Source organism: Rousettus aegyptiacus, unplaced genomic scaffold (genome assembly GCF_014176215.1).
Source record: "Rousettus aegyptiacus isolate mRouAeg1 unplaced genomic scaffold, mRouAeg1.p scaffold_m13_p_2, whole genome shotgun sequence".
NCBI classification, from domain to species: Eukaryota; Metazoa; Chordata; class Mammalia; order Chiroptera; family Pteropodidae; genus Rousettus; species Rousettus aegyptiacus.
Window position 1 is genome coordinate 22,516,369 of NW_023416295.1, and position 13,167 is coordinate 22,529,535.

Genomic DNA, 13,167 nt, shown 5'->3' on the forward strand with positions numbered 1-13,167 from the left:
TGATAAAGTTTAATTTTTATATTAGACACAGTAAGAGATTAACAATAAAAACTAACAATAAAATAGAACAACTATAACTGTAATAAAAGTTATATGAATGCAGTCTCTCTGATAATCCATCTGATAACTGAGAAGGCTGCTAAGCAACTTGCAGGCAGGTTGTATATACAGTGTGGATATGCTGGGCAAAAGGATGCTTCGTACTCCAGGTAGGATGGGATGGGGCAGGAGTGAGTGGAGGGAGTGAAAGAGAGTTTGTGAGAGTCCATCATGCTATGGTGCACAAAACTTATGAATTGTTTATTTCTGGAATTTCCCATGTAATATTTTTGGACCACCGTTAGCCATGGGTAACTGAAACTGTGGAAAATGAAACCGTGCATACGGGGGTGGTGGGTGGCTGCTCTGTAGGCAGGAGATGAGAACAGGAGAATCCCATGTCTCCCAAGTGCTCTGTTTTGGAGGCTGCTTCGTCCTTCACCTGTCCACCTGTCCACTCGCCTGTTCTTGGCCGCTTCACATCAGAACAGAACTTCTTGTCCCTGAAGTCAACTGGCTTTTGCTGATCAGAGTCTGTCATCTGTCAACAGGGATGAAGACATTGGAATAATCACACTCGTTCATAATAAACCATTGGAGTTGATGAGAAGGAAGTAGAGTATTGCTTTTCTAGCTGTGTTTCATTTCCCTTTTGTGATTTCCTTTTTGTTTCTCTTTCTTTAGGGTTTTGTCAGTGGTGCCTTGCCCATGAATAGTTGTTAGTTGCTCTTCTTGTGAGGGAGAGTGAAGTCAGCAACAACTTATGTCATCATCTTGGTGACATCACTCTCCTCATTGGCTTTCTGTAATTCATTCACTTAATTTCCTTCCCTCTGCCCTGCCACCCCCCAACCCCTTCCCCAGGGCTTTTGATGTCTAAGCACAGAGCTAGGTGCTGAGGATGCAGGAGTCACCCAAACAAACATTGTCCATGCTCTCGTGGAGCTTAGTCTGGGGCGGATGGAGAGGACTGATATATACATATGGAAGTATGCACTGTGACTGGGATTTAGGGGAAAGAGCAGGGTGTCAGTGACTTTCCTAGTCACATCTGAAAGAGTCAAGGGATTTTCCTATTCATCTCACAGCTCTTTTATATACTTTTTCAAAATGCTCTTAAAACTTTTTCCCGGAAGTTTGCAGTTACTGCTCAAATGGAATCTAAAATGAAACAGACATTTGAGATAGAGAATACTTATGACCTTTAGACACCTGGTCTCCTGGTCTCCTCCCAGGTTTATAATTTTCCTGCTACGTGTGTAGCTGGAATTTTAATCTTGCTAAGCAAAGAAGTTGTCACACTTCATATTATATTGTTAGCATTGAGTATATGTATTATGGTTTAAACGTGTTTTTAACCTCCTCAGCTTTTTTTCTAGTAGATTTATGTTATTCCATTGGGAAAAAAATGAGGGAAGAAAAAAAAAGGAACAGTTAATGGGTCTTTCAATGTCAGTTAGCAAATCCTGTTAGGCAAGAGATTTGACTAAGCCTGTCAGTTAAGGCCTTAATGGCATGTGACTGCACAGTACTTCCTAACAAAAAGTCAGTATATATAAAAGCCATAGGTAGTTTACGGTCAGCAGTGGTGGCAATTTAAAAAAATGTAGATATGATGAGCATTCCATTTCTTCAGTTCTGCCCCAGGACTTATTGGCAAGTTGCCATTGTCCCCTGTTGAGAGAGGTGGATAATATCAATAATTTTATCAGGCTGCATTTGTCTGATTCTGGCTTGCTATGTGGTTAAAGGAAAAACCTTTCTGGGAAGAATGATCTTTCTTTAACAGCAAATGGATTGAACTGATGTAAGTGTGATTTGCAGTAGGGGATGCTTAACCTTCTATTTAGAATCAAATGCCAGAACCTGAGAAGCTAAATACAGTGAGGAATTTACAAAGATAAGACTTTTTTTGATTTGCAAGATTGAAGGAAAGATTTCGGGATTAAGAAGTGTCTGAAAACTGACTTTACCTTTTAACATCTGCCAATTTGCAGCCTTGCAATGATAGTTATGGACACTACACTGCTGAGGGATGGTAACAGGAAACAGGCAGACCAAGGCAGTATCTTCATATGGGTGTGCCTGAGATTTCTTGGTAACAGACTTGGTGATAGATGCAGTGGGGTTGGGTCTTATGACCTATGAGAAGGAAGTGGTGACTCAGGCCGGGGATGAGGAGTTCTGAGCAAATCAGAAGGGGTACAAGGTTAGGGTTGGGGCTCTCATTTCCATGAAGTGTAGACATAGCACTCACTATATTTCTTTTATTTGAAAGTGTTCATGTTGGTACGCGTAGGTGACTCAGGAAAGCAGGGTGAAAATTTAGCGATAATAGGATGCTTTAAAATTTGTGACTGCAGATGAGAGTGTCCCATTTGTGTGATGTATTTAAAACTTTTGCCTTGGGCAAGCCCCTTGGAATGACTGTTTGGAAGTCTACATGAAACAACAACTCTTTGCTATCTAGACCTTCCTTGGTCTGTCTGTATGATCTTCCACTATGACAGTGCCTCAACGAAGGCCAAGATGTTTATGGAAGCCTATCAACAATGGGTTCATCTGGTCTGTTAAGCTTACACTGCAGTTGCCTCCCCAGAGGTAAAACTTTAATGAAGCATCCTTTCCCGTGGAGCCAGCCTGCCTCTCCCCCGTCTTCCTTCTCTACCCAGGCAGAGAGCGAAGCCTTCTCTTATGATTTTGCAGAGTTAATAATGCTGCTCTATTGATTTTGTGAGCCTCTCAGTCACTGGGGAATGTGTGGGGGATGGGCCCAGCGCTCACAGTGTGCTTCCTCCAACTCTCTTTCCAGCCCTGGAGCTTTTGTTTTGAATCTGGAAGCTTCCGACCAGGGCTGGATTTCCAAAGGTCAGATGTGCCTGCACAGTTTGTCCTTAATGAGTTAGCTCTGCCCCGGAGCCCTCACTGAACTCGCCAGCCTTCAACCTGAGCAGCAGCAGCAGCAGCTTCATAACCAGATCCATTTGCTTGACACTCCACCCTTGAGAAGTGCCTCAAGGAGCCACTGAGGGTTATTGGCCAGCAGAATGTGGTCATAAATGCATGTCTACAGGAATGGGTGAGGTTTCCTCTTTGCTTAGAAAGCCAGAAAAACATCAACAGAGAGGCTACAAAGGAGAAAAACATACCCAGGCACTGAACTTTGGTCCCCTCACCAACAAAACATTTGATGGTTTTCAACGCGAGAACTTCACCTTATTTTTTATAAAGGGGGAGATATATTTTTTCAATCACTTTCTTTTCTCCTTATGTTCTTTTTCTCTTCCACGTTTCCTTGTCCACCTCTCCGTTTGCTTTTTTAAACCTAGTGTGCTGAAATCAACTGATCTCTGAGGAACTGATGTTTTTTTTTATTTTATTTGATGCCGAGAATTTCTTAACTCGTTGTTGATCTTGTCACCTTGGCTACCAGGAAACTCAGGGCTGAGATTCATTCTTTGCTTTATTCAGTTGCACTTTTTTTTAGCTGATTTTTTTTTTTTTTGGGTAATATTTGTCTCCATGATGATATTTTAGAATATTGAGGTTCAGGAATATTACTTGGCAACGTGAATAGGACCAGTGGGCCTCACCAGTATCTTTTAAGCTCTTAATCTTTCCCTGAATTATTATTTAGGATCTAGAATAATAGCGATTGCTGTTTAGTAAGTATACTTGCAAAGGTGAGCCCAGAGCAAACCGGCACCGTTACTGCCAGCCAGAAATACGAGGCATTTTCTAGGCCCTGGGGATGCATTTCTTGCTGCCCCATAATGTGTACCCTGTGCACCAGAACCCCTGGACTGCTCATCCATTTCCAAACACAAAGTAGGGCTTTCATGTATATACACCATTTCTCATGCTGTACGCTTTTTCTAGAATGTCATTGCTCCCTTTCTCCACTTGCCAAAAGCTCACTCATTTTTCAAAGTCTGGCTGAAGTATGACTTCTTCACATGGCCTTCTCTGTTCTCTCCAGGAGAGTGAATTGGCTCATTCTCTATGTTGCCATAACATTTTATTGACTCTAGTTAGGTATTAGTCATAGATATGCCAGTTATTTTTCATTATTATTTTTCTTAATATCCGCAGCACCTGTTATTCCTAGGTGGTCTCCCATCCAAGTACTAGCCAGGCCCAACCCCACTTAACTTCCGAGATCAGATGAGATCAGGTACGTTCAGGGTGGCATGGCTGTAGACTACCCTGTTATTGCTAATTGGATGTATTTTTATCCCTCTGTCCCTACAATTCCATGGGTTTCCCTGAGGTCTCTAACAAAGTGTCTCATATAAAGTAGAAGCTCAATAAATAATTGTTACATTAATTTAAAAGAAGCACAAGATACAGTAAAGGCCAACAGAATTCAGATGGGCGTCACCTTCTTATCCTAGCAAAGTTCTTTCTCCCCAGTCATTATTCTGTCGGACGAATCTACTAGTCTTATCTAGTCACCCCAGAGAAGAGCAGGTAATGACAGGTAATAGTGGTTCCTAATGAAGATTTAAAAAAAACTCATTTAGGAAGTATTTATTGAGAAGCTACCAATTATGATAAACACTCTGCTCAGCCCAAGGGAAGTTTAAAACTTGGCTCTCGACCTCCAGGCTCTTGCAGATTCGTCATAACTCTTACTTCCTCCTGTTGGACATTTCTTGGTGCCATCTCTGTGGGTTTCCCATTCTTGTTTGAGATTCTTCTTCAGAGCAGGGATTCAGGCTGAATGGTGCTAGAGAAGTGTAGCCAAGCAGAATACTCATGAAAGTGCTGCTCAGTCACTTTTCCTCCAGCTGAGTCCCTCCTCATACAATGAATTTCATAGGAAAACTCTGTGGGATGTGTTTACCACAGTCACCACCAGTCCCTACTATCATTAATATCTATTATCCTCCTGGTCCCAATAGGAATTTGAATTTGTGAATCCTAACCTGGTTTTACCGGGAAGGGCATTGTTAACTTCCAGAGGAAAACATCCTCAGGAACGACACCTGTCTACCATGTGGCAACCGTGTGGCCTTGTATCATGGGACCTCATCTAGCAGACTGGCTGAAAACTGCAGTCCAGAGTCTGAAATTGAGATACCTAAAGGCATGGCAGAGGAGTCAGAGTAATAAATTACATCTGCCTCATGTCTTGTTTCCCTTACGCTAGCAAGATTTGGTCATGAGAAACCAAAGACCAAAGAGGAGGTGACTTGAGGAAGGCCATAAAGCTAATTACATAGAAGGAGCTGGTAAAAGTCCCCCTAACTTTGGTCTGTGTGGTCTCCATGACACCACATTGCCTTTGATTGTACACACCTGTAAAAAGTCCCAAGTGAAGGATTTTGATATCCAAGATCGATTAGGCACTCCATCCCAGAAGGATGCTTAAGTACCTGATTTTTCATGAAGGTCATCTTCCACTACCACGGATTTCTGAATCACAATAGTCTTCTTCATCCATTGGCCATCTTTCTTTTCAGGTTGTTACTACTAGCTGATGATAGACAAAACCTCTTTAAAATTAGTGTCTAGGTTCTATGTAGAGAACAGGGAGGGCCACGTGCCAGTTTTGCCCTTCTGCTTATCTCCTACCCAAAGTTTGATGGGTCCCCGTGATTGGAGGTGTGTTCCTTGATAAAAGCCAGCTGCCAGCATCCAGGATCTTTACACAGGAATGAGATGCTTGCAGTTCACTTCTTTTCCATTGCTGCTTCTCCCCTTCTTTTTCTTCTTGCCGATTCCATTCCTTCCATGCCCCTTCCTAGCAGCGTTTCAATTTGAATCTTGAACAGAAGGATGAGTGATTGATAATACTATTGTTGAAAGTGAGCCAAGAACCACTATTCTGTAGGTGATAAGGGGTGGGAGATGTTAAATCTCTTTTAGTCAAATTTTTATTTTTTATGTTTATTATAATTAGGAAATGTTTTAAAAACATTGGATAATGGATTTAAATCCCTCCTCTTAAAAACCATGTCACTTCTAGTTTTCATGTATTTGGCATTAATCCAATAAACAAATAAAATCAAATCCTCAGTAAACCGTATTTATACATTTTCTCAGTTTCTGTCTTAAAAAATTGATACTAGTTCCATTTCTTTCTGCCTCTGATTACACTTGATGTTGACAGGTTGGAATGACTAAAATCCTATTTACTTTTGAAAACCCAACAAAATATGAAACAGCCAGGGAAATCTCAGAAATCTCCTAATAAAGGGTGTTATCAAAACCAAGACCTAGTCTCCCTAGGAGAAATTACATAGAGATACATAGTTGAAAATCTTGTGAAATGAAGTTTGGGATTGGCTGTTGTGTTTCGAATTTGGGAAGATCAGGAGTCCTATTCCTTCAAAGTTACTGAGGTTATTATGATAGTTTGCTGAATTTTTAGACTGTTTTGAGATATTGGTAGAAGGTTCAGAGTTAGACCAGAAAAAGCTTAATTATTAGTCGCCAAGAAACTTTCGGTTCTGTTTCTGGTCTTATTGATAGTATGGCTACGGAACTCTGGAAAACCCAATTTTCTTTACTGGGTTGGGTTTCAAATAAGATAGGGATTTTAATTCTTGCTGCCTAGTATGGTCTCACAGGGGGGCTTAAAGGTTACATGATAAATATTAATAAGCGTTTTCAGAAACTTTTCACAACAGAATTCTCTGTAAAAAAGTCTATGTCATGTCATATGGATCGGACTGGAAAAGTCCCAGTTTCACCTGGTTGCTGCCGTTATTGCTTTGTTCCTGATTCTGTCCACCTGTTTTCTAGAGAAAAGGGAAGGATTCTTTAGATCTCTTATTCAGTGGATTGTGGACTGAGAGCTCAATCTGCTTTTAAGAACAGCCCAGATAAAGCATCCCCTGCTTTAGCAAAACTGATCCTTTCATTCACTTAGTTGTTTGCATGTCTTGATAATATGGATATCATTTTCATTTTCTTTCCCCAAAAAGCATATGCAAGAGCTCACGTTATTGAAGATCAAGCCAAATATGGTCAAATTTCATGGCATTTGCAGATCTAGACACATCAAAATATCTTCTTAATTAAGGCATTGATTCTGCTGGGGCCCACATTCCAGGATTCTCAGTAGAGAAAACATGTTTTCTTTATAGGGGAGTTTTATTAGCAGCAGTGTTCCAGTATGTTGTTCAGGTTAATTAATGATGTAGTCACACTGCTGTCTTGCCATGAGTTTTATTCCGGTAAGTAGGGCACTAGGAAATCACATTGGCATACTCCATCATGCCAAAAAAGAACCTTTAATTTGGACCATTAAAACATCTGAGTGAGGTCTGTCAACAAGATAGCTTAAAGATTCTTAATGAGGATACTGCTTTAGAATTCTTTCACCATAAACTATTAAGTAGCACGTGCATTGGTTTCAATGATTATATGCTGTTCTAAAATATTTTGTTGACTGAGATAATTGAGACCTCAAAGACCCAAGCCCACCTACAAGCTCAGGTGGAGTTGACTTTTATTGTATAAAGAGATTTGTACCAAGAACCACCTTTTCCCCAGGAGTGTTTTTATTAATTTTAAATCACGGTGGTGTTTTAAAACTTAATTTATGTTGTGCACGTGTAGCAAGCTTCCTTGGAGGTTGAAACAACAAAGCAACTGGATTGGAAATTAGATTTTTCCCCTTGTGCTGCTAATGTACTTCTTGTTCCATTGGGACTTCCCCTTTGCATGGGCTGATGATTTCTTTGAAACTGTATGGAAATTGGTTCAGACAGGAACAAAGAGGAGAAGGGATGGCAGTGATGATTCAAATTGTCTCTTCTTCAGTGAGCGTCTGGTGCTTCTGAAAGTGCACGTCACCCCGATGTCCGCCAAGCCAATATCATCCAAGCCACCTAAGGTTAAGCAGACAGAGCTACTGGAATCCAAACATTGGGGCCTCAGTACTTGATTCTTCCTGTCCCATTGGGCCGAATTGTTAATTTGAAATCTACATTGTAGTGGTTCAGAAATGGGCTAAGCACAATTTAACTTTTCTTTACATGATGGAAAACCTTCTCTTCCTTTCTCCCTCATCTTTGTCAGCCAGCGTGTGAAAGATTCCTATTGCCTAACATAATGGGCAAGAGAAGGGAATAGCTTTGTGAATATGGGAACAATGACAGGTTTAGAAAAAGGCGTCCAAAGTACGTTAAAAAGAATCTACATTTCATTGTCAGAGGCACATGTGCACATACGTACACACAGAAACACACACATACACACAAACCCTATAAAACTTATATTCAATATTTTCACCCTTAGCTCTTGCCTAGTTCAAACACCATACCCTCTTAATTGGATTTTGGCTCACTGCCAGGTTCAGTGTTTGAGGGCTTCATATTTGTGAAATAAATAGCATCTCTCAGTAGAGGTACCTTTTTATGTAAAATTTTTAAAGGGAATGGAGAGGACTGAAATGCTTCTGTGTTTAGGAATTTATGAGAAAGTCACCAGAATAAGCCAAAATAAGACTGTCCAAGGACCTCATCTGTCTAAGTGGAGTGTGCAGCTATTGAAGATGACAGAAAACACAAGTTTCTGATGACTGCTAGATTTGAATGGGTTTTTCATTTAAGAACCTTTCATATAACGACTGATGAATGTGGAGATACCAATACTGGGGACCAAACTGACATGACCCTCTAGTGCTTTGGAGACCAATAGCCAGAATTACCTTTATCAGGGAGGTAATAGAAATGGTAATAAATGATATGATGTGGGTTGAGCCTCTATCTTTATTCCCTCAGGACATCAGTTAATAAGCACCTGGCGCAGAGGCCAGGAGAGGGGTGGGTTTTGAACATCAGACTGACATTCAGGGATATGATGCAATACGGACTGCTGAGAAGAAATGCCCTCTTTGCATCTGTTTGAAACAAGCAGATGTGAGGATCAAGACTGATTTCTTTGTCTTGAGGAGGGCCTTCATTTTACTACCATCCGATGAGTATGAATCAGTGAGTGCCTTCAGAGTTCTAAATCTTGAACTGAGGAGAAATGATGATTGAGCCTTTTGACCTAAGGAGGTGGACATTTTAGGATAAATTTCCTGGTGGAGAAACCAGGTAACGTCTTCCCTGAAATTCCAGGATTGATTAATTCCATTTATTCATTCAACTAGTATGTTTTGGATGTCTTTTCCAGGCATTGTGCTGGGGATGCATTGGTACATAAGACTGAGTCTCCCCTGGAACTTCCATCTTATTAGGGAAAGATAGATAATAAACATGCAAACAAATAAATAATTTAAATCTGTCTAGGGCTTAGTCAGTACTGAAAAGCAAATAAAGTGAAATTGTAGAATGGAGAATGAATAAGGTGTTTTGGCTAGTTAGTGTAGACAGATCAAAGAAGGACTCTGTGAACTGATCACAATCAAGCCAAAACATAATGCATTGAAAGGAAGCAGGTATTCAATGGCTTGAGGTCTGCATCCTGGGGTGCAGGGACAGCAGGTGCGATGGCTCTGAGAGGCATGTGAGCGTGGTGTGTTTGTGTGAATGGATGAGAGGTAGGAGTTCGGGAAAGCAAGGCCAGATCGTGGAGGATCTGATTTGCCATGGCAAGAAGAGTGATGACAAGTCATTTAAGGTTTATCAGCAAGAAGTTTGAGCTGGAAGCAGTGTTCGAGAGTGTGGTTCACTCGTTTTTCAGACAAGGAAGTGAACTCCCTGCTCAGGTTCAGGGGTTTGGTGGGAAACGGAGAGGCAGTGTGGGAAAGGGGGGGTATTGAACTCGATTCCCAGGCCAGGTTCTTTTCACCAATAAAGAATGAGAGCTGAAAATAGCAACTTGTTCACTTGTCTTTATTGCTTCTCTTCCTGGTGGTTTCTGGAGGCCAGAGGAGAAAAGAGGGAGTGGCAGAAGGGAGGGGTCGCTCTCTGGGACGAGGAAATGGCTTTTACTTCCTACACAGATACATACACTCAGGGCTGCCCCAGGGCCTTTTATGAGTCCCTCTCAGTTTGGGATACTGTATGTGTCCCAGACGGTGAGCATTAAATTTTTTTTTTCAAATGAAAAACATTGAAGAGATAATAGGTAAATATCACCTACAGTTAAATCTTAAAATACTGATGTATACTATAGGAAATGTTGTTAATAAATACATACACATTGTTTTGATGCTCTCTTGGTAAAGAAAGAAGAATCTTTGGCTTTCAGCAAACTTTTGAACCCCTTCCTGACCAGGCTTGTGGTCATTGTTGCTTTTTAATTGGATTGTTTGTTTGAAAATTGCTCGCTCCATCCATCCATCCATCCATCCATCCATCCATCCATCCATCCATCCATCCATCTATTTGACAAATGCTTGAAGAATATCATGAGTCAGGGCCAGGTCTAGATGTCTTTGAGGAGCCCACATTCTGGTGAAGATTACATTTAGATGCTGGTGAGGCTCATGTCCATGGTGAACCAGGAAATTAGTTTTATAGTGTCTTGTTGACTTGGATTAGTGTGTCTTGGGCTTTATAATTGAGGCTATGAGGCCCCTGTCTAGAGGAGGGTCCATGGCCCACTCTCTTCCAGCTTCTCCAACCTCCTGCCATTTACCACCCAGTAGGGCAGCAGAGCCATGTGTCAGTTTCTTTGAACCTGTTCGGAATGAGCCGTTCTCACTTTTCAGTCTTTATTCTTCTGCTACTATTTCACAGCAACTTAGAACTCCAGACTGGTAGGTTCCTTAGAGATCCGTTCACCTGGTAGATGAGAAAACAGCCCAGTGAGGTAAATCACCCAGCCATAGTTCCTTGCTTACTTAACCTTTTATACACAACAATTTTAGTTTACTTTGATAATATTTTGATATTTTTGATTTTCTTTTTTTTTTATGCTCTTGGTATATTTGTTTATATTTATTGTCTTCTTGGAAGCATCATGAAAACAGTAGTCATTATATGATAGCTAAAACATACACAGTGTGTGTTGCGGGCCCTGTTCTAAGTACTTGTATCAAGTGATCCAACTCTCACACCGTCCTGCATGGTTGGTTGCTGTTCTCCAATTTTACAGATGAGGAGACTGAGACACAGAGGGGTTAAGTGACTTGCCAACAGTGATGCAAGCTAGTAAGCAGTGTAACCTGATTTAGACCCAGGCAATCCGGCTCCAGGCCCAATACTCTCACCCGCTTCCTTCTGCCTCTGAGTGTACCCAGGGCTGGTCTGTTTCCTTAACCAGGGCGACCAGTGGCACACCCACACAGCACCTTAAATACTTTGAGAAGTTCCAAGTGCCTCAGATTAAGTAAATGTACAGCCATCCATGTCAGGAAAGGTGGCTTAGGGCTTGATTCCATTCTCTTTTGGCTGCCATCTTATGCAATCTGAGGAGCAGGGCGCACATCCCTCTCAGTGCCCCCACGTTGTCTTTCACATTCCACAGTGGAAGTTGAAAACTCTCGGTTTTGAGACTATCCTCTTTGATCACGAGCCACTAAATTGCATCTGCCACCAAGGGCCCCAGTGGGATTTGAACCTGTTGTTCTTGGAAAATTCAAACTTTGAAAGAGAGAGAGAGAAAGTGGACGTGTGTGTGTGCATTGCACATGAGTGTAACTATGCTTTGGGGAAAAAGAGGCAGTTGTATATGTAAGTATATTTTTATCGGGGCGGGGGAGGGTAGAGGAAGGGTATATTTAATTAACTCAACTAAGAAAGATATAACATTGTTCCAGAAGGGAGTCAGTGAAATGAGTTTGCTTTAAAAAGAAAAAAAAAATCCCAGTAGCCTGAGTCAGCCTGTGCAAGTGGTTTAGGAGAGGAAGGGGAGATGATGTCATGGGTTCGGCATGTTCCCATCTTGGCCACTCTGTGCAAAGGGGCCCGGGGAGTTTGGGGAGGGCGTGTACAAAGTTAACTGGAGAGGGTGGGGGTGAGTAGAGAGCTGGTTGTAAAACAGGATTAATCACCCCTTGTCAGACCTTTCCCTGTTACTGTGTTTTTCAGTAATTTCGGTTTGAATGAAGGCTCTCTAGCCAATTAACGTTTATTTGTTTCCTTTGGCAAGACCGTTGGGGGAAGGGATGCGATTGGTGAGCTTAAAATTTTTGTTTTGTTTATGCATTTTGGAAGAAGAGGAAAGTAATGTGAGTTTGGGTTTTCAATGAAGGCTCCCCTGCCCCTCACCCCCACCCCCTTAAGAGGCAGGAAGCAAGACATGGCCAGCTGGTGCCTTGAGCTGACACAGGTGCAGAGGCTGTGGGGGGTGGGGAGCCAGGAGTAATTACAGGTTTCCGAAGCATCAGGCCCTGCCTGACACAAGCACTCGTCGTGAAAACTGCTCTTTATGGAAAATTAATGGTGAAGCTGAAACACTGTCAGGGCCATTGTTGTTCTTGGGAAGCCACCACCCCTCAGAGGGGACGTCGTCTCCCAGGTCCTGGGCGTCCATGAGTTGCTAGGGCAGAATGCCCTCTTACATGCATTTTTTTCCTGTCTTAAACCTCCCTTTTCAGCCCAGATCTAGGTCTTTGCTCTAGTGTAGGGTGATTTTTCATTGACTCTTAAGGCATGAATTTAATTTTGTCTCTGAAAGTATAATGACTGAAAATAATGAAACTTATTTTCAAGCTATGAGGTAAGAAATGGGATTTCCTCCAGTATATGTCAGACTAAATAGAGGCTTAGCTGGGAGATAAGGTGATAGCAGACCCACGTATCTTATGTGATCCAGCTGTGTGCAGGAGCAGTGATATCTCTTGACCACTCATAAGATTGGATTTAGTTACAGTCCAGTGGCCAAGTAATAGTGAATGACTCTTCTTAAGGGCCGATGGAGGGTAGGGACAGCAATTGCAGGTAGAGGCCAGAGTGATAGACTTTGAATTGGTATGCTCTGAAAAGTGACAGCTGGAAAACCAACCCTGCACTAAAGTCTAAAGGCTTCTTGGTGCATGGGCCATCTTGTCCCTAGTGGTGACTGCTCATTTTGAGGATCACAAACATTATGAAGCAAGACAATGCTTTTCCCAGTTGTTGTTGGGAGGGGGAAGGGGGCAGTTCCTTCCTTCAAGGAGCATAAAACCCGGACCCCGTCTCTGCCCAGGTTACATGACGTTAAAACTCACTGTAGCATTTAATTCAGATCTGAGTTGTTGAGGGATTTGTTTTATATGTTGCAGCCAAGGATTCCTTAGAA

The 13,167-nt window shown here is 41.8% G+C and overlaps 1 protein-coding gene and 1 pseudogene across 4 annotated transcripts in view; one reads left to right on the plus strand and one right to left on the minus strand.

The window, feature by feature from the left end:
* KLF7 (Kruppel like factor 7) overlaps positions 1–13,167 on the plus strand; it is a 79,328-nt gene that overhangs the window by 18,643 nt on the left and 47,518 nt on the right. The gene's annotated exons all lie outside the window — the stretch shown is intronic.
* Positions 4,123–4,241, minus strand: LOC118613957 (annotated as a pseudogene).